The 26,634-nt window shown below is 45.1% G+C and overlaps 1 protein-coding gene across 2 annotated transcripts in view; it reads right to left on the reverse strand.

Moving 5' to 3' along the window:
- NDRG3 (NDRG family member 3) overlaps positions 1 to 26,352 on the reverse strand; it is a 65,594-nt gene extending 39,242 nt beyond the window's left edge. For both annotated transcript variants that reach the window (XM_086622681.1, XM_086622682.1), the window contains exon 1: positions 26,310 to 26,352. The gene's annotated coding sequence lies outside the window, so the exon portion shown is untranslated. The remainder of the gene's footprint in view (positions 1 to 26,309) is intronic.
- Positions 26,353 to 26,634: the final 282 nt, after the last annotated feature.

Consider the following 26,634-nt stretch of genomic DNA (forward strand, 5'->3'; position numbering starts at 1 on the left):
CTTTTCTAAACATTTTGATTGTAATCTGCTCATCCAGCAAATCTGAGTTTTTTCTGCTTTCCTAGAAACTCAATGCTTTTTGAAGGTTTTTTGAAGGAAAAGGTACAAGGGGTCCCCACCACTGCCTGCAAGCAGCTTTTTTTAGATTGCTGAACCAGCTCTTCCCAATTCACTCACTTGTGAATTCTCTGGAAAACGGCTGTCACAGCCTCAGGACTTCATTTGAATCTGTTCAGAGGATATTCTGTAGGCAGATGCAAGCACTTTTCTCTTCCCAAGGTCTTAGCAACCTGGATGTGATTGCCCTGGACCAAACCTGGGTAACCTGTTATTACAGTATGAGATCTGACTCAATTTTACATGATTATTCACCACAACTTCACCTGAGCGCCCTGCTACGCTAACGGAAACAGGGCTTTTGCTTTGAAACATGGCAAAGGGGCAGATTTGTCCAAAAAAGGCCACAAAAACTTCTCAAAAGAGATCGCTTTGTAGCAGAGTGACCTGGTAAACCACATCTGCCAATGCAGAGGCAAAGGGAAGGGTGGGGTATTGGTGAGCTGGGCTATCCTCTCAGGTTGAAGACTCCTTGTAAAAGATCTGTGAACATGTCTGCCCAGGAAACAATCAATTCTGTCCCTCCACGCCACCTGTTATTTAAAGAAACAAACATGTCATTTCATAAGCTGAAAGGAAGTTTAAAATACCACAACAAAGCAGCATAAATATTCATAGCACGCAGAAGAGCTCTGTAGAAGACAGGCTGCAGTTAAAGCAAAAGGTTTGCCTGGAATGATCCGTGAACAGATCGTACATTTTTCTACAAATGTCCCAGTACCACCTGCTTTGCAAATATTCCTCTTGCCTCCATTTATATATGACTATAAATACACTCAAATACTCCAATTTAAACCATCCACCTCTTTCCAAAGGCTTCCTGAAGGCTGGAATAGACTCTATGCTCTTTGAAAACCAGTAAGAACTGAAGACAGACATTTGGTGAATCATTAGCACAGAGACTAGAAAGCAGGGTAGGACACAGAAGGTTGCAAAAATCCAGGGCAGGGGAGACTCAGAAAGAAACCATCTACCTGTAGATAAGATCTGAAATATGTGCTCACATGCTTACGCCAAGACAAGGGTGCTCCCAATGTCAAAGTTCAGCAAGACCAGACCTGCCCCCAGAGCCAGCAGTGTAAACCGCAACGCCTGCGGGTACTTGAACTCCAGTTTCCAGTTAGCGAAGTTCTAGCAGTGCCACCCCCACAAGGTTACCAACTGCAAGAGCTGGACCTTGAATCCAGCTCTTTGGGCAGCTCCTTGAATATTCTGTTTTATTACGGAGGTGCAATCTCTTATCCAGCCAAGTGTGTTGTGTAGCTTTTGGCTACAGCTTTTTCCTTTCTGCTCAAGGGGATTCCTGCTTCCTGTGTCTCCTCTGCTTCTCTCTCTCATACACACCAGAAGACGAGCTGCCTGACGAGGCTCCTGGTGGGGCACACTGCAGTCTTGGCATACGGAGTGTAGAATCACAGAATCATGGAATAGTTTGGGTTGGAAGGGACCTCAAAAATCATCCAGTTCCAGCCCCCCTGCCATGGGCAGGGACACCTTCCACTGCACCAGGTTGCCCAAAGCCCCATCCAACCTGGCCTTGAACACTGCCAGGGATGGGGCAGCCACAGCTTCTCTGGGAAACCTGTTCCAGTGCCTCAGCACCCTTTAAGTGAAAATTTCTTCCTTATATCTAATCGAAATCTCCCCTCTTTCAGTTTAAAGCCATTGCTTCTTGTCCTGTCACTACACGCCCTTGTAAAAAGTCCCTCTCCAGCTTTCCTATAGGCCCCCTTTAGGTACTGGAAGGTTGCAATGAGATCACCCTGGATTGTAAACAAAATAAGTTTCATTTATGGCCTTTGAGACCCTTGGGCATTCCTGTTCCGTTGCTCCTGAGTCCTTTGTAAGCCTCTTGACAGCAGTGTGCTTCCTCACCGGTGTAGGCTACTCTGGTTTCTATACTGAAACACTGGCTGACACAGAAAACTTCCAGCAAAACAAGCAAAGGGTTCAAATTAACTTTCAAAATGTTCTCCTAGTTCACTTGCTTTGCGTTCCAGCTCATATCTTTTTGGGAATGTATCACATGGCACTCCACCTCCAAGACAAACTGCGAGCTTGCAGAAAGAAATTAAGTTCCACTTCCCCAGCACGGAGCCTGTACACGAAGACAGCAGCTTCATAACACAGCACCCTTTTACCTCCTTTAAATCTGGGCTACACCCCGGACAGAAACGCCAGCTGCTAAACAGATTTTCTAAGGATTTAAAAAGAGACCTACTTTAACAATAGTTTTGTAAGGAAAAGGTCCGTGCCCAGTTTTCCATTAATTTTGGAGAAGGAGTCCATTTCGAACGGCAAGAAGCGACACACCGCCATGTGTGTACCTGAGCTCAGCTAGCAGGACGTCATCCTCAGGCACCGTCGAATCAACAGGCATCAACTATAGGGCCGATTAAGCAAGAATGCAAGAAAAACATCCAAGTCTTCAAATTGGTTTGGGTTACCTGGGCCAGTGCCCATGAAACCATGCTGAGCTCTCCCATCCAGTACCAGCCAAGTTTTAGAGTGGGGATATTGAGGGTGTAAACTGGAACGAGAAATTTCTCCTGTGAAAACGACGCGTATTATTGTCTCTGAAAGAGCCTTTTCTGGTCATGATACCTCTTTCAAACAGCTTTGCAGCACTTCCCTTAATAAGCTGTTCTCACCACTGCAAACGAAATCAGCAGTAGCTATTATTATCCATCACGGTATTCACATGACTTTTCCATGTCCCTTTCTTGCCCAGTGGCACCACTCCAAAGCAATACCTGCATTTTCCAGTGTCAGCAGCTCACACGGCTCCAACTAAACCACTGAGCCACTTTTATCGGTTTTATGGTGAAGGACATGTTCAAATGGATCTGTTCAAAGATGCTTCTTCCTCTACTAAGCCAACTGCTGCCTCAACACCCCTAGCTCAGGAGGTCCCACCCAGGTACGGGTGAGGGCTCTTGAAGGCTTTAGTGGATGTTTGCCCCAACCCAAACATTCATAGCTTCTTCCCCAGCACTGTCTACCATCACTGTGTTCACCACAGCATCTTCCCATGGCATCTCCTCTGTCTGACCCGTGCCACCTTCGAGCTCTCCCCGACACAGCAGCAACACGCACAGCCCGAACTCAATCGCTCCGCACGCACGCACCCTCCGATCCGACACACGGCAAGGAGGGAAATCGGCCTCTTCGGCAGCAGCTTACTCTTAAGCAGCTTATGACTAAATCTGGCTGCTTTCCCCCAGATCCTTCGGTTCCCTTTGCAGTTTTATTTTCCAGCTTGTTTCTGTTTTGTTTCTACTATGCTGCCCACTAACTGACTGTGTGTTTTTACATTTTAAGTAAAAATACCTAACCAAATGTGGATATTCATCCCATTGAGCAAAAGACAGCATTCCAGAGCAAGATGGATTGGAAACCTCTTTAAATGAGATTTTAACAATGATTTTTATCATCAAGCAATACCTTGCAATTTACTGAAATTTAACGCTGATTTTGCATTTTATTTATCTTATTGAAAAAGTCGCATTTTCACTGGCTACCAAACATTAAATCACATTGTAAAGGCTACAGCCTTTACACCCAACTGAGCCTTCTTGCTGTGCAGGAGGAACCACTATGGATGTTATCGTATAGCTGAAAAATCATCTAGTCAGAACTCAGTTTTCGTATTTCATAAAGCTAAAATCATTTAGTCAGAACTCAGTTTTCACATTTTGTAACGCAATTGTGATTGATCTGTTCTAACTCATTTGTGTGAAGTGCTATTGGATGGAAGAAAAATAGATCAAATGCTTAAGAAAAGTTTGTTGGGTCACTTTCATTTTAAAAATAAAACTACCTTAAAGTTTTTGTGTTCACTCGTAGATACATAAATTGTACAACGTAAAGCTGATGTAATAACATAAGATTCAGCAGCGAAGGAACTGTACCAAGTAGTTACGGTCACATCTCTTGGCCCGTGCAGCGTAATGCAGTGCAGCCTGGATAAACGTAGCCTAATGTGGGCCCAGAAACCATCACAGAAACGGGCAAAGCTCAGGAGAACAAATATATTCTGCTCCTCAGCAGCTAAAACAATAGAAGTGCTTCTGGTATGAGCTCATCCAGGTAACTCACATCCTTTCATTGTGCTGTGCAAGTACATACACCTAAATCACTCCTACTAACATCTTTGCCGAGCAAAACCCAATGTTTCTTCTTACTTCATTCAAACTTGAACAATGGATTTTGGCCATCAGAAACAAGTGTACCTGCAGTCAAAAGCTGATCAAACATTTCAACATCTCCAATTCCAAGTTATCCACCAGACATGGAGAGACCTTTTAAGTTTCATCACAGCAAACACCTATTGTTAGTATTAAATAGTGCTGTCTATTGAATGTAAGAAGACAGATGTACACAGAAGTCAGATTTAACTCTCAGGATGCAGTTTCACTGCTTTAATCTGCTCTAACTGCAGGCTGCTTGCAAGAGGGACGTTCGTAGGACTGACAGAAATTTTAAGAACACCTATAGAGTTGTAGAACACTGAACAGGTTGCCCAGAGAGGTGGTGGATGCTCCATCCCTGGAGATGTTCAAGGCCAGGTTGGACGAGGCCCTGAGCAACCTGATCTAGTTGGAGATATCCCTGTTCCTTGCAGGGGGGTTGGACTAGATGACCTTTGAAGGTCCCTTCCAGCCCTAACCATTCTATGATTCTATACATTGTATGAAAAACAAATTGCTAAAATTAGCTTTTTATTACATGGCTTTCCCCTCTTCTTCCTCATCAATTAAATGCATCTTTCCCTTACCCACGTAAGCACTGCTCCTTGGAGCTTCCCAGGAGTTCGGCTTATTGCCCATCCTGCATCATCTGAAGGACAATCTCTTCTCAAGTATCAGTGTCATTACTTCAAAACCATTGCAACTGCTGTACTGCTGCCACTTCCATCATTCCCAGTCTGTGAATTAACTTCCGAGCAGAAAGCATCCTGTGTGCATCAGGCTGAATTTTACGCCCCTTCTCAGGCAGCTGGCCAGCGCGGGAAAGGCAACTCCAATTAACACAGTTGAAACCAGGAACGGATATAGCGCACCTCAGAATCAATTCAGGATGCAATATCGTTATTCATTTAATATAATTGTGGGTTGCTGCCAAATGGGATGCTCCTGTCCTCCCTCCCTACACCAGCCAGACATTCCTTCCTCTCCTTCCCTTGCACCAGGTCGGTGATTACGCAGTAATGTGGCAAGTCAGATCTGCTTACTGCCTCCTCAATTGCTTTTCACAGGACTAGTCTTCACTTGGACGAGTGAACTGGATGAGGAAAAGGCTCCTCAAGCTCCTTGTGTACCACCTTTTTTCTAAATCTGTCAAGTATAAAGACCTTGTCTGGGATCTGATTGAAAGAAACCAGTTTTTTTGGCAGTGTTAGCTCTTCAGTTGAATCACGGAGCGGATAAAGTACGTGCTCATGACACTGCCAGATGATACGCAGGAGCCTGCGCTTTGCTTTGAGATAGGCTAAATCTAATCAATTTAGATAAAGTGTATACAGAATACAAACCAGAACTCAGTTTGCTAATCTGAGTTGCCTTGTTGCAGGGTACTTCACCTCACAGCCTCTGAAAAAGAACATCAGACCTTCCAGCTCTCTTCTCTCCCTGGCTCCTCCGGCCCCTTGCAGCCGTGACCAAACCCAGCCTTTCGCAGCGTCTGGCACGCCTGACTGCAACGTGAGCAGGTTTAATGCTGACTTTTTGCCAGGCTAGCTTTCTGCTGTTTTAGTGAACTGAGTGAGCCTACCGGACCATCACAGGACTGGCTCACATTAATGAGGACCAGACGTGTAATGAGCTCTGGAGTCAGCCCCAAATCCTGCAGCCTAAGCTGAGGATCACGTACAACATACAGAACAGGCAAATATACAAAGTAGTTACCTCGCTACAGCCTTCCGAGTGCTCCCTGGATACAAGTAACCAGGGCTATAAATTCACAGCTAGAATTCATCAGCATGGACATTCATGTTACACATTTCTGAAATGGACAGAAGCCCTATGGTAAAACGGATAATAATGTCTTTTGTCAGAGAGGGTGGAAACAGGTGTGGGATGCAGCAACTGACCACATCTTCCTCCAGCCATTGAGCATCCTCCCTTAGGTGTTACAAGAACAGTTTGTAAACAGCTGCATGAACACAGAGACATAGGATGGAAAACACCAACTGCATCAGCAGTAAATCAAGACTACTCAGCGTGCCTGCGGCTATCAGCTCCCTGCAAGGTACATCTGCCCAGGTACCGAGACGTTAACTCCACTGAGTTCATCGGGACGTACTTGTGTCCGACTCTGGTCCTTCCCTCAAGTGTTGCTGGGCACACATGGGCTCCAAGTGACCTGTTTCTCAGAAGCAAACTAAACAAGGGCCTGTTACAGCTGCTCTTTTAGGAAGCATTATGCTGTAGAACAGGTTACACTGGAATGATCCTTTGAAGGATACTAGTGGAAGATCTGTTTTTCAATAGAAAACATAATACAATTAGGCTAAATGCTGTAGTGTGACAGAAAGCCAGCAAATCTGACTCATAGACACTCAATTTCAAGAAAAGAAACTATATTAAAAATAAGGCAACTTGTCAAAACAAAATAAAAAAATAGAAAAAGTAACAGAACGAAGGAATCCTACAAGGACCCTGGAGACTGTTAAAAACACGGTACGGGAAGCGCAGGTAATCTGCGTGCTGCTACGCAAGTGTAAAGACAGAGCTGCCTCGTACAGAAATCCTGCGGGACTCAGTAGGAAGCTTAAGGAGGCTATCCTGGGAATGGCTGGAATTTAAAAGCAGGAGGAGCTTTGTCCAGATGAGCAAAACAGGAAATCCCATGAGGCATGGCAAGCCAAATGCCAATAGGACGCTAAGAGGACTAAAAGTAGGAAAGAGTTCGAACAGTCCCTTGGCAAAGGACACCAAAACTGCTAGTCTGTGTAACTTGTTTACTCGCTAACTATGTAACTCAAACATGTCACCACCAGAAGTCATCTACAGAGTGGGTGAGATCACCCAACCACCCCGACGTACGGGGGTACTGCGGAGTGGCAGAGCCATCGCAGGCACCCAGCGAAAACGTGGCACCAGCCATCGCTTCCAAAGCTGCCAGGGAGATGCCACACCAGTGTCGTGCAGACAGAGCACGGGAGTTAGAGCATCCACAGAAACATCAGGTAGCTCAGCACTCGTGAAAATGTCTGAAAGTGAAAACATATTGAAGAGTTTAATTTAAACCCATGTTTTTATTATTGCTGCATTTATAAAGCCTGGAGGTGGGGAGATGTTTTCCTAAGACACAGGTTTGCCTTCTGCTGGTTTAGTGTGTTGAAGCAGCTCACCCTGTGATCACAGAGCAGCGGAGCCAGCGCGATGACGGGAGTGAGGAGGAAGGAGAGGGCACTATGACCCACCATTCCGGAGAACTACTAATAAAGCTCAAATATTCGAGGTTTTGGAGGTAAATTTCAGGAGATTCAAAAAAATGGTTTGATATATTCAGGAGAACAGGTCCATAAACAGTCACCAGACAGGGAAAAAAATAATAAAACGGATATAGCCTCTAGTATCCATAGGCCAACCTTTGTGGATCCTGGGAGAGCAATGGGGTAAAGCAGCAGAAAGCTGCCCAGCTCACAGCCTCTCCCTAAAGAGCTTCCCTCACTGCCACTGTGGGAGCACTGGATGATCAGATGCACTGCTGGGCAGGCCAAAGAGCATCTCTCCCATGCCTGTCTTTATCTAACACACTTTACATGAAGCCCTGACCACACATTTCTCTACATGCTGAAACAAGCAAGTGGCAGAGAAGCTCCTCGGCACAGCCCAGGGCGCTCAGCCTGCGAGGAAACTACAGAAAAACCTGCCCACCAGCACCAAATCGGTTTTGACTAGGCCTGGACTTGGCCAGCTACTCTCCAACTGTGAAACAGCATCACCCCAGCAGGGCGCCAACACCCTGTAACCCCCAAGAACACACAGTAAGGTGGCAGGTTTTGGGCAGCCAAGTCCCTCCCTATCACCAGATTAAGTCACCTTGTGATGAAATGCAGAGGTGAGAGAGATGTGAGATGTGACCTAATAGCTGCCTTCCAATAGCTGAAGGGAACCTACAGGAAGGCTGGGGAGGGACTTTTTACAAGAGTGTCCACTGACAGGACAAGGGGAAATGGGTTTAAGTTGAAGGAGAATAGATTTAGATTAGATCTTAGGAAGAAATTCTTCAGTACAAGGGTGGTGAGACTTTGGAATACATTGCCCAGAGAAGTTGTAGATGCCCCCTCCCTGGAGGTGTTCAAGGCCAAGTTGGACAGAGCCTTGAGCAGCCTGATCTAGTTGAGAGGCGTCCCTGCCCATGACAGGGAGGCTGGATTAGATGATCTCTAAGGTCCCTTCCAGCCTATGCCATTCTGTGACTCTATGTATTTCACCATCATCTGTACCAAAAGAAGGCCAAGAGCACCAAACAAGATCCCTGCCCTCCCTTCCCCTGCCAGTAAAACTCATCCCTTGAGGATACAAATTACTTAACTCCTCCACCCAGGAGCACAACCATGCTACACAAGGCATGGGTACACCTGGGATACCATCGGGTATACCCACCTTTGGCTAAATTCTGCTAGTTTGATTATAAACAGGATGCTTGAATCTGGGTGGCAGCTGCCTAGAAACGTGTTCGGGTGGGTTTCTTTGGTGTTGCTCAGACTATCGGACAAGAAAGAAAAATTATTTTCCTGCAAAACACACTATTTCAGGAACAACATGAGTGGCTCCTGAGGTTTCAGCAGTGGAACAGGCTCAGGTTCTCTCTCAGATGCCCTCGCTTGATGCAGCTGCACAACCCTGAGCAGCCCAGGTCCCAGAGGAGCGTAGGAGGGGGCTCAGGGGAGCCCACTGCTGCTGTTTCATCAGCTCTTATGACCAAGTGACATTTTACCCAAAATAAAAAAAAGGAGCTCCTTCTGATGATGGGCCTGAGCTCTGTTGATTGTTGCCACTTGTGGCCACTCAAGTAATTTGTCACCCTTGACAGACCCATGGAGCAGTGTTTAACCACGTCAGCAGAGCCTCACTGCTATCTCGAGGGTCTAATTACTGGCCATCAGTAACCAATTTCAAATCACTATTCATAAGCATGACTTCTGTTTGAAGTCACTTATAAAACTACATATAAAGTAGATACCTAAAATATCTTCGGAAAGAAAGTGACGTTTTCCATCAAATTAGAAATGCTTTTCTGAAAGTAGCTGGAGGCTGAAGGAGGATGGCACTCTGTACCAAATATGCCTTCCCAAATCTTAAGTTTCTCACCTAAGGCCTGAGGAGGACTCTCTGACCTAATTACGGGTGCCATGTACACCCAAACCCAGTTTGCTCTCCACAGACTCCAATGGCTGATTCTGGTTCTGGATGCTTGCGAGTTTAGACCTTCCTTCAAAAGCTCTGGCCACTAGCGCCTGAGATCTGCCCAAGTCTGACAGGCACATCCTCTTGAAGGGGCTGCCTGCCCTCTGAGATCTTGTCCCTCCAAATCCAAGTCTCATCCGCATTTTAGGCAGGAAACAACTTCTGCTTCCCTTCTTCTCCATCTTTCCACCCCTCTCTTTCCTCATTCATCCCACACTGGTTCAGGTCGAAGTTTGTGTGGTCAAAGTCAGAAGCTGAAGCTATCTAGTGAGTGAACTGGAGTGAGTAAACAGCTTGTATCAAGAAAAGAACAGCTTTCACAAGCTAGACTGAATCTGCATAGTTTTTGCTGCAATATCTCTCAGGTAAAAGTCGTCTTTTCTTTTTATCCTCACCCAAACGTCTCCAAACATGTTCATGGTGTAGTCCAACTCAGTTTAGTTTCCATTAAGAAACAACAATGTAAGTTAAGGTGAGTCTTATTAAGCGAAATTCAGTTTCATATACTCAGGATACAGCAAAAACATTCACAAGCTTAAAAGTGCTTCACATCACGTATCTGAAGAGTTGAAATCCATGATACCACGGACACTCTAAGTAGGACATACGGTTATTGTAAACAAAGTTCTGAACATGTTAAAACACAAAGATTTTACTTCTTTTCAGAGCAGCTGAAGATGTTAAGACAAGCGATTCAGTTTCAAGACTAGTTCTGAACGAAGCTGAATCATCACATGGATTTCATATTTAATGCCCCCACGTTTAGAAAGACTTCATTACAACAGATTCATTCCTGATTTCATTCCCTAGAAACTAGCCCGAGACAAGGAGGACATACCACAGCAAGACAACAGTGAAGGACAAACTGAGTACAGCAAAGTTTAAAACTAATTCCTCGAGTAAGAAGCACTAAGAAGCTAAGTTTCTCAGAAGTCTGTTCACAGCCTCTTCTGTGGGTAAAGACGGCACAGCAGAGATGTTGCAAGGTTCCCATTTACGGGATCGGAATGCAATTGCAGAACAATGTAGGTTGGAAGGGGTCTCTGGAGGTCATCTAGCACAACCTCCTACTCCAACCAGGAGCAATTTCAAAGCTGGACCCAGTTGCTCAGGGCCTTACAGATTTTAAAATCTCTAAAGATGTAGATTCCAGCATTACACACTGCTGTCATCACAAAAATGGTTTCCTTTTATCCAACGGGAATTTCCCTTGCTGTAAGTGGAAGGTAGATGTATAAACAATGAGATTTTTAACCTGAAAATATCACAGACCAGAATAAAAAGAAAAATGAAAACCCAAAAGTAGTGACTCTTACAGTCACACATCAGCACTATTTAAAAATTCCCTTTCTAAAACTGTTTAATAATGAATAAAAAATCAAGACAGATACTTCACATTAAAGGTGTAGATGGAGCAGAAATTAATCTCCTGGTAGATTTTTTCAGGGCAGATGTTAATATGTGAAAATAACAGATTTAACATTAAATTGATCCCTGCCCCTGAAAAATATTGAATCCTTTCCTGAATAAGAACACAGGAAGAACTGCACAGGGTCTGTGCAGTGCAAGATCCACTCTGATACCGTTCAAAAGCAAATGCCTAGGGAATGGCAGAAGAATAGCACCTGTGGATACTTCCTCTTTGCTGGCACAATCCACACGTACTTCAGATGACGGTCAGTCTCTCAGGTCCTGCAGAAGCTTCCTCCTCAGTGCACTGAAACGCTGTTGTTCCTTCTGAACACAGAGGTTATTTGTTCTCAGGCTTCGTGCTGCAGAAGAACCGGTAAGGCAGCCTTACCCATGAAATCTAGTCCGGTGCCTCTCTCCTTCCCTGATAGTCACAAAAATTATAAACATCTTTACCTATTATACACAGAATACTCCTTCATCCCAACATGACAAAACCAAAACTTAATATTCAATACAAACACACCTTGGAGGCTAAATCAAAGACTAACTCTTTTCAACAGCCTACTTCGACAGCTCTGAGCAGCCACAACTTTCCAGAAGTCAGTGTGTATCATCCAGAGAAAGACCATCCCAATGGAAGGCCCTTAGCAAACACTGGGCCTGTCCCTGAAAAGCCTGCTGATAATATCTTCTCTAAAGACAAGCTAGCTTGCCAACGCTCACCTGGAAAGAAAATTACCAAATATTTTTACCTGGTTTTAGTGTTTCCTTCCTGTAACATTACATGCGCATTTCTGCCATATTAACCTTTAAGCAGAACTTAAAGACACTGCTGATGCAATCATCTCAGAAATAAAAGGAGAGCCCTAGTTAGTTCTGGATTGATTTTATTCACTCCAGTATTATTTTTCTCCCCTCCCTCTTCAAGTTTCATTGCCTTATCCTTCTGGAAAGCTGCAGACGTATTTACCTACCCCATGTCCAGTATGGCAGAGTGATGGTCATGAATTCTAAAGAAACCCTCAAAAGAGATTTAAGATGCTGCGAGAGGGGCAGTCATACCACAAGAAGTCATTCAGACAGTATTAGTCAGATGAACTGCGGTACTAACGGGTTCCAAACCCAACTGTAAAGAATGTCACATCAGTTTAAGCCACCATCATGCAAGTGAAGTGTAGATCTCTTTCGGGCCTCCTCCACAGCCATTTACACTAATGAGTTTTTGCCGACTGGTGGAGAGGTCTAAGAGCACCCACAGAGCATAACTCAACTGGGTACCTGCTAAGCCCCAGCAATCCCATTACTCTGGGTCATAACACTTTAAAAGTAAAATGATAGTAACCCAGCACACCACAGAATGTCCCCTCACTGTTTCAAGAGCCTGACTGAGCCTGGGGCAGAGCTGTGCCCTGCCAGGAGCGAGGTGTCCCCGGCAGACAGCGGCCTCCCGGGGAGCAAGGTGTCCCGGCAGACATCAGCCTCCCCAGGAGCGAGGTCCCCGCGGCCACGCGCTCCCAGCACAGCTCAGCACGCGTTGCAGCGGTCACACCGGAGGGGCTATCTGGGCAGCACCCACAGATCCCAGCACTCCTCTCCCTACTCTCTCAACCTCCAAACGGCTCACAGACCTGCAGATGGAGGGAACAGCTTTTATTAACTAGATGGAAATAACGACAAGCCTTTGTGACCAGAAGCCCTTCTCCAGGGCAGGAGCAGATGCTAAACTGAAATACAACTCAAAGCACAACTCACCTCAGCAGTCTGGACGCTTAAGTGACATCTCTCTTTACAATTCAGCAATGAAATGTTTAACAGGGGGCTCTGAGTAGGCCTAAAACGGCAAGAAACTAATTTTGTCAATGAATATGTGAACATGACAGACCACAGGTAATAAACAACAAATAAATAGCACTTGTACATTGGAACTGCGTCCAGTTTCCACAAATCCAAAACCTTCTCCTTCAGTCTGTCCTTTCCTAAATCCTATGGAGCAACCCCAAAATAACACTACTGCCAATGGCTGGTATTTTATTGTGCTACTTCTGTAGTAGCTGAAGCTGGAACTACCTACCACAACTGTAAGAACACGTCACCATCCCACCTCACTGTCAGACCAAGTGGATCCATTCGTTCTTGCTGCCACAGAAGTTTCAATACTCCAGTAACAACCCTAAAACACCAGCCACAAGCCTAGCCTGTACGTTGCGATCTGTACAAACTGCATTTGCCTTTACTGGGCATCTCCACTAAAACACTTTGCTGAGAAGTTACTCTGATTTTGCCCAATAAAAATGATCAGAGGGGCTGTTTCAGCCTGCCAGGCTTCGTATGCCCACCTCAGCATTCAAAAGGATTTATTTCTCTTCTAACAGAGCTAAGCTTGCAAAGCCCTGCGAACAGCCTTCTGATGAAGTGTTAACGCAGAATAAATCAGCCTAAATGCAGGGAATTGTTCCAACAGATTAAAACCTCCATGCCAAAGAGAAAGAAGGAGGTCCTGCTCCTACTTTATAAATATCTGGCTTTGTTTCGAGCCTGCCACCTGCTACTTTCATTCAGTGGTCTTAGTCCTTTTACTGGAAGAGACAGCAAATAATGGGTTCACACACACTCCATGCTGCTAAGACTTTATATGCTTCCACCGTATCCTCTTCAAAGACATATTTTTGAGCCTGAAGAGTTTTGATCTATTTATCATTCCTTACAAGAAACTTTGATCATACTTGCCAGCCTTTTCAGGATCTCTCCCAGTTTCACTGGGTCTTTAGGAGCGATGAGACCAGTACTAATGCAGCATTCACAGCATGGGTGCACTATGGGTTTACACAGCAGTACGTTTCCTAGTTTGATCATTATTATTTTCCACAAGCATCTAACCTTCAATTTGCTTGTCCAAAGACTGAGATAATATTTTGATAGAACTGCCTATTATAACCCCCAAGTCTCACCTACGGCCGGAAAGCCAATTCAGAGCTCATCGCTGTACATATACAGTGGGGGCTGTTACATCACTACCCTGAACTTAAAATGCTATTTTATCACTCAGTGATTTTTCCATGTTTCCTCAAAGCTAACTCTTCTAGTTACTATCATAAATAATTTATTTTTTATCAACAGACAAACATTGTCACCTCTCCCCCATTTATTTTTCTAACTTTGACTTTTCTGTGCTTTTGGCCTCCACACTGTTCTCCGGCAATGGCTAACACTGTGAAAACTCTGTATAAAATAAATCTTCCTTCTGTTCAATTTACAGGTAAATTTTTATTGGATGTCCCAACAGTGCTCATCCTCTCAGAAATGCCGGTTATTCTTCACTTACCTTCTGTGCCAGTCATGCTTTCATAAAGCTTTATTACTTTCTTCTGTCCTCCAAGTGGCTCCTTTCCAAGGTGCACGGTTTAATGTCGCCTCCTCCTTCTTCTCACCCCACGCCTTTGTTCTCTCTTGCCACCTTTCTCTTTTCTAGTTCTCTTGTACTCAAATAATTTGCCAGAATAATTATGCTGATAATGAGCTTCAGGGTAGATTATGTCTATGATTTCATTGCTCCACAGGACCATTTTTCACGTTTCCTCAGAGAGATATATCAGAGCATCTCTCTAGAAATGTGCCTTAATACTGTCACATACCTTCAAAAATGTGCAGGCAACCTTCTAAACAATGTCCTGCTTCCCTCACCACTCCTAGAATTGGGAGTTTTGTTAAAAACAATTTTTTATGACATCATGTTAAATCTAAGCTGTTCATATTCTTCCCCTTGACCTCATTTTTTTTTTAAATTAGCCCTTTCATGTACGTTTTCTGCATTTGTGTCTGAGCTACACCAGATTAGCTGCAAACAAAGAGACAAGTGTCCATCCCCTAGAGCAGTGGAGAAGTCCTATACTCCTCTACTCGTTCAAGAGCTTCAATCAAAAGAAGGACGCAGGGGGAACCATTGGTGTTCATTTCTTTCCAAAACAACGTGTTGATCTGATTTAGTTTCAGTAGTTCATCCTAACCCATTTTCAGGCTGTACTCTTGGTTTTCTCGGGCCCTTCAGGTAATGCTTCTTACGTAGATATTATTCAACACAGCAAAGTCAGAAGATATCAGTTTCATTCATCTGTCAGACTCTCCTCTCTAGCACAGGATAATTAATTTCTCTATATAATTCCTTCCCCAAGCCACACATGCTGGGATTCAGTGGTGCCGTTTCTCTTGGGATCTTCTGAGTCAGCACTGAGTTATTTTCCGTTTAACGAAAGGACCAACACTTTCCATTGCAGCCCGATACACTGGCACCTGACACGCTCATCCTGTTAAATATTCACCTCAGATAGAGTTCAAATGTTTTGGTTTTCCTTCAAATGAAGCTGTAATCAGGGAAGAAACAGGGAGAGGTAAGAGCTCCAAGGCCACCGCCCCTGCAATGACTCTGCAGCCAGTCTGGAGTAAATCAGAGCCTCTCCCGTCACCACTGCTGCCCTGCAGGCAGACTGAAAGCTGTTTCCTGTCTTTTATTACCCAATCAGCCATAGTAAAACTCCTTGCTCTTCATCTAGCCACTGCACGAGCCAGAAAGACAGCACAGCATCGCTCAACCAAGCTCCTTACCAGGCCAGTGGTAACTGGATCACTGAATTGTGATAATGCAGGTGGCTCAGATGAAGAGGCACCAGCTGTCATTTTTGAGATGTGACTGCTCATCCCTTAAAAATAATGAGCATACAGGTATGCCAGTGAAAAAAGGATGAAACTTTCTAACAGCTGCACAGAAAACGCTGCAGTCCTCGTCTGTTTGGCCAAATAAAAGAAAGAGATCCCCCTCCTGCTGCAACTGCACTCGGGAGCTCCCGAGCAGCCCCAGCACCTCTGCTCTCCCCACACCTCTTACTCACACAGATGCCCGAACCGCGCTTCAGGGATGCAGAGGCCAAGAGTGTGGAACAAGCGTCCTGACTGACAGAAATGTTAGTGCCAGTCTCAAAAGCTAAGGCCCCAGATTAGGAAAGGCAATTTGGAGTCACTGCTGCTCAGAAGACCTGGGGTTCTCAAAAACGTACAGAAAATTTGAGTCTAGTGATTTATGACAAGATAAAAATACTGCAGGCTTCACTACAGGGAATGTTTCAAGATCAGGATTTAAACTCTGTGAGACTCTCCTTATTGAAAGCTTTGACAATACTAAGACTGTATTTGCTTAAATCATTTTTAGGCCGACAAGGTGACTGATGATGGCTTCTACATAAGCAGTTCATTTTAACGTGGAGACACGATAAAATTAGCAGCATAAGTGCCATGTTTACAATCAATCCACAGCCCAGAATGACATTTGAAGGCTAGAGATCTGAGAAAACATGAATATGTCACAGCAAAGAAATCAAACTGCAGAAAAGCAAGACACCCGCATTATAACACTTCTCAGTTCAGGCAATTCATACTTAAGTCACGAACTAAGCGTTCTGGTGCACGTTTCAAGCCATTTCAATCTTTTTCCCTAACAACTATTACCTGCCAATCAGAGAAAGTACAGAGATTTATATCCTGGAGACCTCCATAAGAGGCTGAATAATATTTCTGCTTAAACAGTTCTTATTTTATGAAAATTAAGTACTGACAGTATTTCTCCTGCCTTTATGTAAAGTCTTAAATTCATATTCCTATTCTACTACACCACACAATGAACTACATTCTATTCCTTAAGTTTTTCTTTGTTCTATTTTTTTTTTAGAGAGCACAAGCTTCTCTGGCTGTTTTATTGCTTTCATTGTTAAGAAACTGCTGTATTTAATAAAAAAGAATGAAGCAATTAAAGTCAAGGAGAAAAAAAAAGCAGTTATCCTGTGAAAGGCCAAAGGAAAAACCTCCACTAACCTTCTACTACTGACAAAACAAATTCTACTGCTCAGTGAAGGCCTCCTTCATCTGCCTGAGAAATCCTGTGCAACACAATTCAAAAAGCTGGCAGTTGAAGGCTGTCTTGTGCTTATTTTGCAACCTTAAAAAAAAAAAAAAAAAAGAAGTTTTTTTTATCCAGACCAAAGCAGCTTCTCAGGATGGATGGGAAGAGCAGCTCAGGCTCCGTGCCGCAGCACCGCTGCGCACGCCGTTTGTGCTGGAAGCGCTGCAGAACCGCGCTGCCTGGCAGCAGGGCCGAGGATGCATTTGCAGCTTGGCCGCAGCAACACGAGCACACAGCTCACGGCCCTTCCGAAGGCATCTTCTGCTCTGCCTCACACCCACCTGTTCTTCACTATCAAGGGTTAAGTGTCCTCCAGGAATTCTGCTTCCTTCGGGATATCACGGTTAAAAAAAAAAAAAAAAAGCAGGATGACAGACTTCTTAGAAGTCTTCAGGGGTCACTACCCTGCCAAGAAAAACTGTGATCAGTAAGGAAATAGCATTTTCTAACACCTAAAAACACCGCCAAAAACGGAACGCATTCATGCGGAGCAGGCATAGGAGCCCCCTCCTGAGGAACCAACTGGTGAGCTCTGCAAATTGTTTTAAGGATGTTTTTATACTGGTGAGAGCGGCAGCGTACACACAATTATAGTGGCCTCGAATTACCCTTGGAAACACTTCATTTGGGCAGTTATTACCAGGCATAACAATAAAAGCCATAGCTCAGTGTAAGCTGAATCACTATCACAAGTGCCTGACGGTCTCATGATGCCAGTGAAGCCTCTGGACTGCCCTGGCACTGAGGCTGCTGCTGCCCAGATTTCAAAGGATTGCTGAAATACCTGGATACAAGAGCTGCTATGAGCTGAAAACCTCTGTAACAGCAACTGTGAGGCTACCCAAAATAGGGGAATCAGTGCCAACATTCCTATGCATTTGCGAAGAATTCATGAAGACAACACGGGACTATTCGTCAATTCATATTCAACATGCATGAACAGGAAACAAACAAAAAAACAAACAAAAGAGCAAAAAGCATTTGGTAAGAAGGGTGCAAGAAGTCTCCATCACTGTCTTGGTATGACTGCCTCAGGCTGGAGAGGGGCCAGAAAGGCCATGTGCACCCTACCCAGTCAGGTCATCTTTGTTTCAGAAAAAAAAATAAAATAAAATTAAAAAATCTTCCATTCACCATCCAAAGTGTACTTATTCCAGAAAGGAAGAATTTTTTGGGGGCGGGGAATGGTGTTTGTTATCCCCGCACTCCCACACCTATGCTCTCTAGCATGACACCACAGAAGCTAAGAAGAACCAGGACACTCCTCAAGGAAATCACGTTGGCAAAGGTGTCTGACTTCCTTGCAGGTCTGGGGTGGAAACCTGGAGCACGGACTGGCTGAGCGACAGGGAGTGCTGCAGTGAAGTCACTCACTCTTCAGGCAAACAACACCTCTGCGCAAGAATCACACGCCTGAGACAGCTCCCTCCGTTAGAGTTCGTCCTTAGAAAAATTAGTCCGCAATTATTTGCACAAAGCAGTCTGGACTTATATCCTCTTACCACGTGCAATACATCTAGACAAGCATATATTAAAAAAAAATAATGACCTGAGCTAAAGGACAACAAAATCAACCCGGCTTCAAGCCCCAGCAGCTCCTTTTTCAAGGAGCATTCTCCAACTGCAAGCATCACGCTCAGCAATTGCGCATAAATAACCCTTTTGGGTGTAGAAATCAGGAAAAATGCCGACAACTTATATTTTTGAAGATTTGGAACATTGGTGCAGATATCAGAGAGTCAGCTTTTGCAAGCAAGAGAGACCACTCAAGCCCTGGGTGTTTCCTGAAGCTCAACTGGCAGCAGGACTTAGACTTTGTGTTGTTTGTGGCATCTCAGTAGAAGTTCAAAAAAACTTGGTGATCCTCTGGAATCACAGTCGACTCACATCAGCTTCTGCTTCACGTGGTCAGCCCCTGACCGAGTCCAGGAGCAGAGCAGTCATGAGCTCCAAGACCATTTAAAAACACTTCCAAATGCACATATTAAGTACCCAAAAGGTAAGGAACATCTGGGTACCACCCAGCCGGTGCACTGGTTCTGCTTGATGAGAGCTTTTTACACCTTCCCTCTCTTATGACAAGACCCCACGTACCGCAAAGTTCCCAGGCTGAGGGACAACTGAGTCGCTAAAGCACATAGACCGTATCTCCACTCTTCCCTGGGGACTGAGGCCTTTTTTTTTTTTTAATAATATGCCACTAAAAAAACAGATAAATAAATAGAAATGACACTTAGCTCTCCAAAACCCCAAATTGCTTTAACTTTTTCTTGGAGGCAGAGACAACCTGACCTTGTTCGTTAACTCTTTTGTACAGACAAAACTACAACCTCCTCTGTGCTTTTGTACTGACTCTGCTGGAAAATTCCAGCCCTTTTTGCAATTTAGACATTTGCACTGAAATCTTCATGACGATGGGCCAGTAACTGAAAAATTGCAGTTGACAGTCCTGGATTACTCCATACTGACTCCTCAGTCACAACTGCTCCATTATATGACATGGCAGTAGGAATGAGCATGGTGCCCAACACTACAAAAGCACACACGTGGCAGTTGTAGCCAGGGAGACGTTACAACCCAGCGTTTGCAGACCGACACCAGCCACCGCAAAGTCTCACCAAGGAGCCATCTTGATGGGCAACCTTCTAAACCACCCCTCTTTCCTTTTGTGTCTTCCAACGCCAGAACAGAAGCTATAGCAGTATACTGTGTAAAATGCTGAAGGATAATTCACCTCCTTTTAAAGCAACGTCCTTGCTGCAAACCAGAAGCCGGCAGATGTGGTGGCCCCACAGTTCAGACCCCAGCTCCAAGGCATCCCCAGATTCCTCGTGCTCCAAGATCTCACAGCAGCACGACCGTACCCATCTTCGTGGGGACAGAACCAAGAGGCGGCTCACTGCCAGGTGATCTGGCAAATGATTTACTAGCCAAACATGAATTGGATGGAATAGCTGCTGGGTGTTCCATCCATTTACTGCTAGAAGTATCCAAAAACATTTAGGGCATACGAGCTCTCTTAGTGACTTTTTTTTAAAAATAATGTTTTCAATTAACTATTTATCTTAAAAATGTCAGGAAAGTATAATTTTGTTCTGTGGCTCAGCTAATCCATGTGCAGATTTTCACCAAGCCCTGTGCCTTTCTCTCTGTCGGCCCATGGATAAAGCTCAACTGCACTGTAAAATGAGAAAAAAAGTCTTGCCTGGCTTTACTGAGGACCACAAGAAATGTATTTGGTAAATTTTCATCCAAGCTGAAGGAAAAAATAAGTTGAATTAGTAACAAGGACACTTTCTTTGATGAAAACCATGTCAGAATGAACTACATGAGCAAACTAGCAAAGGTAGTTAAAGCCTTTATCAGCTCTTTATCAGCTGATGTGTGTGCTTGCTCGACACTCCCAACACTGTTACATCAATTCTGCAGCCATGGCAGAGACAAACCAAGCAGCACCTCAACTGGCAGCAGAGAAAAGCAAAATTAAACTCCTCCCCAGGCCCCCATCTTCCACCATCCAAACAAACAAAGCACAAAATCACGTACAAGCTCTGTTTTTTCTGGAAGGAGATACACCTGTCTGTCCTGGTCATATAACCATATATTTATACAAATCAAGTTTTTCTTTTTGCCTGTGCAAAGGTAGAAACACCTACTCAAACTGAAAAAAACCCAGACTTTACTGGCTAAGCAATACATTTCAAATTTACCACGGCCAAAAGAAACTGTTAAGAACGGAGACATCTAATTTCAGTTCTCCACAAAAAGGTAACTCAATAAAACACTGGAGAAAACTTATTATGTATCAACAGAATTGGTAAATCTGGATACGAATTTTCAAGAACACACCTGAAAAGTTTATTTAGTGAACAATAATTTCATTAAAGACATCTGTATTTAGGCAACTTAAATGTAAGTGCTAGAATTATTTGGGATTTGTGTACAAGACACTCCAAGGGCATTGGTAGCAAAATTTTGTGAATTTCCAGTTACATGTTTTTGAAATATTTATGACACAGTTGTTCCTAAGAAATTAGAATCATGTCCATATATAGGATAAAAAGTAATACTAGATCCCTAATTATTTACAGAAATGCACTAAAAATCCCTCCTTGTTCACTGTCTTTAAGAAATTCCAGATACCAACCCACGGTCGGGTTGTTGCTCCGCCTCAGCACGGTGAAAACACCCAAGAAGCAGTTTCAGAACCGATCTAATTAGCACCTAGGTGCGAGTCACACACCAAGTCATACTAATCTAACCACAGCACCAAACTCATGCCAGTTTGAACTGAAAAGGGCAAGTCTGTGCACAGACACACTGTCTCCAGCCCAGACTACAGCTGAGCCCGTAAGGTCACAATTTCAATCAGCAGCAAGCATAGAAATATGCACTTATCCAACAGAATCGATTCCAATTAAATCCACGCGTTGGTACACTATCAGTACAGCAACACTAAACCAGCATTCATTTCTGATTTGTTGGGCTCATTTCCAGTCAGGTCTGTTTCCAGACTGGATTCACCACGGGGCAGCAGGAGCAGAGGGGAGCATCAGACGGGCAGAACCCCCCCTTAGGAGGGGTGTCCGCGGGCGGGCGCCCACGGCAGCGATGAAACCGCACTACGAGGTAACCTTTGGAAAACTGCTGAACTCGGACAGCTCTGCAGCTAAAAGATAAACGGGAAAGCCCTCGCCTGGACTAATAACTACCTGAAAACAGATGAGAGGCTAGGCATAAATGGCCAATTTTCACAGGGAGGGAGACTGCCAGGAGCCTTTTGCAGTGCTCTGCTATACCCAGTATTCATAAACAACATGGAAAAGGGGCTACGGAGTGAAGCCAAAGTCTCCTGAGGATATAAGCTATTCCGACAGTAAAGAGAAAGGCTGACTGAAGATCTGCAGAAAAACCCTATGAGATGGAATAACTGGGAAATAAAATAACAGACGAAATTCAGTGCAAATAAAGTAGCAGTCCAAAGAAAAATGATCCTAATTTCACATACAGAGTGATGCGCTCCAAACTGATCATTAACATTCAGAAAGTCTTGCTGAAGTCATGACAGACTGGTAAAAGCATCGGCTCACAGACATTCAACATAAAAAAATAAACCTAACATTGGGAAATTATTAGTAATTAAACCACCATATAAAGCTATAGAACGTCTGCAGCTTAAATCCTGGATAGAGCACCCATTCCTTCATTTCAAGGACATAATGGAAAGGGAAAATATTTTTAAAAAGGAAACAAGGTTTGAAAAGACGAATAATGAGGAATAATCAATCAGGCCAGGGTTATTCTGCCTGGAAACAGAGATTACTGCAGTGACATATGACAGAAGCCTATAAAATCATCAGCTGCATGGAGAAGGTAAACAGAGTTTACTGTTTTTCACTGTTTCCAAACAAAACAAAAGCTAAGAGGTATGAAATGAAGCTCCCAGCTGTCAAGTTCAAAAGCAAACAAGCAGAGGTAGTCAGCACCTACAACACTATTTTGTGCTCTGGAAGGTCTCCCCTGGGCTGTGTCAGTGCTATACACTTAAATGGACTGGAGACACGGGCAAGTTCACAGAAGAAAAACACATTAACATTAACAAAATAAAGGCAAACGATATCTACCTCTTGACATCCTACAGCTGAGAAGAGACAAGAGGGCTATCAGAGAAAGATTTATGTCATTTGCCCTCACCTTAAGCTCCAGTCTTTTTGGTCACTGTCAGGAAAGACCAGCGGACTAGATGGTTCTAACTGATTCTAAGGCTGTTCTTACCCTACAAAAATCAATTAAGTCTCTGGTACTCATCAGCCTTTCTTTGAACTCATTCAACTCGATTACCTGGCAAAAGTCGATCTCCTGGGGAGGTGGGGGCACACAGGGGCAGGATTAGTGCCCTGCTTATTTAGCAAACTGAACCGGTTCAGGAAAACATCCAGTAAACGCTGGAGGTGGTACAAGGCAAGAACAGGACCAGCCCTTTTGCATGTCAGCCGGTCATTAGATCAGTTTAAGATGTAGCACACGGCTTCCCCACCAAAATACAGATGCAAAGGAAGCAGCAGATTGCCTATATCCTCTGTTCGAATGCACAGAGAAAAGCCACTATTCTACCTCCTGCAGGAAAAAAAAAAGGCTAGTTTCACATTTTTAATCCATCTGGTAATTACGAAGAGAGTCTGGTTTATACACAGCTGAACAGTAAAGGTTGCTTTAAAATTAAACATCGCATTTATAACCTCTACTGTATTTATACTGTGTAAAGTAAGGAACACCCCTTCGGAACTAAAACCCGTTGTAAATACAGAAATGCATCCAAGTCTGGTAAGGACGTCAGCCAAATGAAAATAAAGCTATTCCTTCCTCTGCTTCCCACAGCAGCAATTTCATTACTACATTAAATGGTGCCACATCATCACAGAAGCCAAGGGGATGTGACCAGACAGAAAAAGGTGAATGGTCAATAAGGATATTTTATTAAAAACCCAGCAAGTCCCATTTACAATTCAGGATTTACGACAACGAACTGAAGACCAAGAAAGATTATTAAAATCTCTTATCAACTCTCACTTGCACAGGAGAAGACACAGCCACCCAGTCCTTCCCATGTCAGGACCAAATTACAGCTGCTTTGCTTAATAACTGTCCTGATTTGGCCAGAATACTGCGAATTCCTGGGAAAAAGTAATACAGAATTTTATTATTCCTCCCAAACCACGTTGATATGAAAATGAGACCACTGAGATGCGTTAAGACACATATTGGGCACATTTTCTTCAACATTACACAGAGAAACAGTAGCAAACCACCCCTGTTCTCCTGTAACCACTGTGGACTAAACCAGGCCGTCATCATTAGGGACACACACAGCCTTAACCAGTCCAACACCAGGCCCCAGTCGTCAGCAGCAGGGGCACATTTACACCTCCATGACACAGCTGACAGATGAGTACCAGATAAAACCGGATAACGGAGGGTTATGGTGTCAGCACTGCCGACAGAAATAGAACTCACTGAGTGCTTGGCTTTACCTTTTTCCAGGAAGCAACAGTTTTGGCAACCCAACTGAGCTATCATTCATTAGTGAGAATGACAATTAAATAATTAAAAATTAAAATTAAAATCCCTATTCTGTTATACATGAAAACCAAACTCCCCAAAATTTTTAAATCTAATTTGCTTTCTCCTGTTTTTTTATTTTTGTGCTTAGACTATATTATGACCATAATTTTCGAGTTTCTTACTCAAAATAATACATTTACATGTTACTACTTTGCTACAAAATTTACCTTCACCATGCAACAGACAAATGTTTAAGAAAACTGTCCTAGAAGCATCTTTAAGGAAATTTCCTAGTACATCTTTAAGGGACCAAAATATGTGTTGCACATAATAAAGCCTCTGAAATCTAGATGTACCACCACGCTTATGCTTTCCAGTGAAAAATATTAAAGATCCTGTCATGTATGACCAATGTGAAATATTGCACCGCACGGAAGTGCTGGAGGAATTCTGAAGGTGATCTGAGATTAGGAAAATGCAAATTAAACAGGTTTGTTGATTTCAGTTAGTTTTTAACCTTAGACACAAAAGGAATAGCTAGAAACATAATTGCAGCCTCTGACAATGCTGTTTCCAGCAGTTGTTTAATTTTCATTTCATCACATTTCCAACTTCTACGTTTGCAAACATCTCCATACAAGCCAAGTATAGCCCACACTAAGTTTCTGCCCTCAAGACAGCCAGTTTCAGTGCCTCATGTGCCACACACAAGCTAAGTTTCAAAATCCCAAACAAATAAATGAAATTGGAGCAGTCATTGCCAGTCCTGAGCCCTCTCCACAAATCCCAATGGATCCAAATGAATCTCAGTGATCGCCTTGCTTCTTCAGGAGCCTATCCCCAATCCAGTGAGACACACGTTTGGTAAGCTCTGCTCCCCTAGCCAAAGTAAACTATTGTGTCAGAAAAGCTCCAAGCTGATTTTAAACTCAGCTTTTAGACTTAACGTTACCTTTTGACTTTTCACCATACGCCGAGACATGAGGGCTAAAAAGGGTTTGGCAGGCTCCAGGAAGTCTGTTGCCCTCTTGTTTCCATCAAAAAGCAGAGACAGAAGCTAAAGCCCGAAGTCCTCCCATCCAAACATGAGAGACTCAGGAGCGTGCCTGACACAGGAAGCACAAGTGGATTCTTCTCCGCTTGTAACACCCATCTTCTCATCACCTCCGTAGCCACGCACAAAAACTCTCCTGGGCTTCCCAGACGCAACTCCCTGAGACTAACCAGACCATTCCTATTCTCTGGGGCAAACTGGCGTGTGACCAAGTTGCCTCAGGTTTTGACTGTGATTCACGTGCTGTGGCCGCACTGTATTGTCACACCTTGATCACGCACTGGTTCCAAACTCCTCGCACTGGAGAGGAACCACAACAACGGCTCAGACACCAGGCTCTCAATCAGCAACACACGGCCCAAGGCACTGCCAGGGAGCAGCCGGTGGCACTCCCTACGCCTCCTGGGAAGCCAGTGACGGTGCCACACAGCGTCATTTCTTCTGCAACACCGCGTTTTCTGCGCCAAACTTTATACCGATGGTTTTTAAGACAACAGAAGCATCTAATTACTCCCCAAGACTTACAGTAAACATAAAAAAAGAAATGGCCATTGACCTAAAGCGATGATGCGAGTCAACAAAAACAGGTTTACAAGCTATTCCTTTCCCATTCACATACTGGCAAGCCTGTACAGAATTAAAGAAAATCACACTGTTTTCGTTGTACATAATACAACTGCGAACGCTGAGATCTGAATACCAGCATGAAAAGCTACAGAGGAGAGCAGGCAGAAAGCCCGGAGCAGTCCCGCCTGTTATCGACATGAAAAATATCATCTCCGCAATAAAACCAGGGACAGTTTCGAGGCGTTCCTCCTCCTTCCCAACGCAGCCCAGTATGACGAGGGATTATTTCCCAAACCCAGCTCCATGAGGGAGCGGTTCTTTCCTCCGGCGTCTCATAACGGCAGAGGCGCGCAGCGTCCTCCCTTCGCGCGGGCCCCGCGGGCTGCGGCCGCCCCAGCGCAGCGCGCCCGGGGAGCCCCCCGCCCCCGCGCAGGTAACCCCCGCGGCGGAACAGTCCCCGGCGGCGCCTCGGGGCCGGCGCAGCGGGGCAGCGGGGCGCGGCGGGACAGACGGTGCCCGCGGCCCCACAAGCCGCCGACCCCGGCTCGCCCCCCCGCCACACCGGCTCCCGCCGAGCCGCCGCGCGGCACCTGCTGCCGAGCGGCACCCCGGCGCCTGAGTCCCGCTGCGGCCGCGCCCAGTGGCCGCGGGGGACGCGCGGAGGCGGCTCCGGGCACGGCCAGAGCCGCGGCCAGGCGGCGGCCGGCCCCGCGGCGGCGGCGCGGCTCACCTGGACCGCAGGTACCTCAGCAGCTCCGGCCGCCGCGGCATGGGGGGCGCTCTGCGCCTGCGCGCTGCGCCGCGCGGACCGCGCATGCGCGGAGCCCGCCCGCGGGGCCGAGACTACAAAGGAGATGGCGGCCGCGCGGCCAGCGCCATTTTGGGGGTCGTTCCTCCTGCGTCACCTTCCGCCCGCGGGAGCGGGCCCCGGGCGCTGCCGGGCTGCTGCGGCCCGCCCGGGCGGGAGGCGGCGCCGCTCCCCGCGGCCGACCCGCCCTCCGGTGCCCCGGCGCGGCCCGTCCGGGCGCGGTTCTGCCCTGCGGCCCCTCCGGCTC

The sequence above is a fragment of the Tauraco erythrolophus genome, chromosome 18, assembly GCF_009769465.1.
Source record: "Tauraco erythrolophus isolate bTauEry1 chromosome 18, bTauEry1.pri, whole genome shotgun sequence".
Taxonomy (NCBI): Eukaryota; Metazoa; Chordata; class Aves; order Musophagiformes; family Musophagidae; genus Tauraco; species Tauraco erythrolophus.